At 37.2% G+C, this 2500-nt stretch overlaps 1 protein-coding gene across 4 annotated transcripts in view; it reads right to left on the reverse strand.

Moving 5' to 3' along the window:
* LOC115222880 (unconventional myosin-VI) overlaps positions 1-2500 on the reverse strand; it is a 132679-nt gene that overhangs the window by 94924 nt on the left and 35255 nt on the right. The gene's annotated exons all lie outside the window — the stretch shown is intronic.

A 2500-nucleotide genomic window follows, 5' to 3' on the forward strand; every position in this document is an offset into this window, starting at 1 on the left:
CTGAGTAATTACTGACAGCACATGTCTGCTTTTATCTGTTTCAATCATTAGACTGTGGCCATACTGAATAAATTTTTGGTGAATGAATCGAGCCAAGTATTTGTTTTCTTTTAAGCTTGCTACTTACTCTATCAATTCCATTTTGCTGAACCACTGATGGGGGAGGGGCAATTTTTGTGAAAAAAAAAGTTTTGAAAATTCTAGAAATTCCTTAACATCCCACAACCAGATCGATTTCGGCCAATTTTTTTTAAAGCTTAAAAACCATGGGAGGAGCCTTTTTGGTAAAAAAATAAAATAAAATTATAAATATTTTCAGAGGAAAAGGTGTATGATTCAAGGGAGATTCGGTTAGTGTTTCTAGCACATCCCAAACCACCCCCCATTTTCACTCTTATATGTATTGATGCTTTCTCAATATTTCTGTCCCATTAAACATATTTTATGGAATAATTTACCCCCACCTCAATCAGAAAAGTATGCTATTAAAAGAGGAAATGATGTGCACCAATGTTGGTCAGAGATCTATAAGAGAGGGTCATGTGTGGGGACACATTTCATCAAAGTTCTCAATGTTCAGAGCAGACTTGGGACAAAACAAGAAGAATTTAGAACTACATTCTCTATCATGACCTTCTTTAAAATGGTGAGGAGTGCTTTGGCTGTTTATTTCTAGCAGGTGCCAAAGTGTGTTGTGCTGTGGTTAGTGTGTAAGGTGGTGAGCTGGCAGAAATATTAGCATGCCAGGCGAAATGCTTAGCGGTATTTCATCTGTCTTTACGTTCTGAGTTCAAATTCTGCTGAGGTCAACTTTGCTTTCATCCTTTTGGGGTCGATAAATTAAGTACCAGTTATGCACTGGGGTCGATGTAATTGACTTAATACCTATGTCTGTCCTTGTTTGTCCCCTCTATGTTTAGCCCCTTGTGGGTAATAAAGAAATAGGTTAGTGTGTAAGAGTGTGTGTGTGTGTGTGCAATCAATGTACATGATGTCTGTTTGTGTGTGTAGCATATGTGTGTGTGCATGTGTGTGTATGTAGTGTATGTGTGCATGTGCACATGCAGTGTGTGTGTGCATATGTAGTGTGTGCACAAGAAGAATAAGTGGCCCATATGGTCACTAAAAATAGTAACCAAATCACATCACAAATTGCACCATCTTGAAAAAAAAGGAAGGATACATCAACTAATGGAATTCTAGACACACAAACTGGATATTCACAGCTGAAGCAACTTTGATTATAGGTTCATTTGCTCAATCAACCTGTATGGCAACTGCATATATATATGCATGTATGTAAAAGTAAAAAAATACAAACTGGGACAAGAACGTGAAACATTTAGAAGATGATATAAAAAACACGGACGGGACATTCGAAGCCTTCAATCTTCAGTCAAGAACCGGATCATCTTCGCAATTTCAGCTGATTAATACAAAGAGACAGAGAGAGAGAGAGACATACACACACACACACAGTGATGAATGCCACAATATCATCATTCATTGGAAAAAACACTGAACAATGATTACTGAAATAGTATTCATTAATAGTAGTGCTCCAACATGACCAAAACCAATTCCCTAAGAAGATATAAAAGGTTAATTGCATGAAGACTTCAGAAGTTGTTGTTGGAACTGTTTATCCCAAAGCTAATCCTACTCAAGTGACAGAACTCATATCAAAGGCATTCCAACCTGCCTGAGAATAGATATAGAATTACATCATCCAACAAGTCTTTCCTTTCTATTAACATGATAGGGTATGATTTTGAGGGATATTTGGCCGTTATTTTTAGCAGGTCAAGCAACAACAGAGAGGCTCCTTCCCTGACATGCTTACTTGGTTATCTTGACTTTGGCAATAAGTTAGATATACTTCAATCATTTAAACATGAAAGGAAGTTTGAAACTTTTTAATATGATCCACACCTAAAAACTTACAATCAGTCAGTTCTGCTTGAGTGAACCTACAAAGCTGATGGCAGACAGAGCTGATTAAATACCTAGTTCAGTTATTAAACCGTCTCACACCAACAGGTGATTACAGGTGACAGCAGAGAAATCTTCCTGTTTGTATCTTTATTTTATTAACTCCAGAAGGATGTAAGGCAAAGGATTTGAACTCAGAACACAAAGACCAATAAGGGTGGATTTTCAAACTGAAAATGTAAGGGAGTGAAAAAGATGCTGTAAGACATAGGTCAGGGGTCTCAAACTGATAAGTATCACTCTCCAAGGATCTTTTCGGTTTGAACGGCAGTTTTTTCTAGCAGTGTCATATGAAATTGTCACCCATAAGTATGACCCTAGTATCGATCTATTGCATTTCAATCTGTTTTAGGGTTAGGGTTAGGGGTGGGGGGAAGGGTATCTTTTTTTTTTTCACAAATGTAAATAACCCCAATCTGTTTCTTAAACGAGGGACATATTCATTACAGCACAGAATGTTTTCACCTCAATAGACGTCATTGATTGGTTGAAATTGCAGAAATTGAAG

The sequence above is a fragment of the Octopus sinensis genome, linkage group LG21 (assembly GCF_006345805.1).
Source record: "Octopus sinensis linkage group LG21, ASM634580v1, whole genome shotgun sequence".
In the NCBI taxonomy this organism is placed as follows: domain Eukaryota; kingdom Metazoa; phylum Mollusca; class Cephalopoda; order Octopoda; family Octopodidae; genus Octopus; species Octopus sinensis.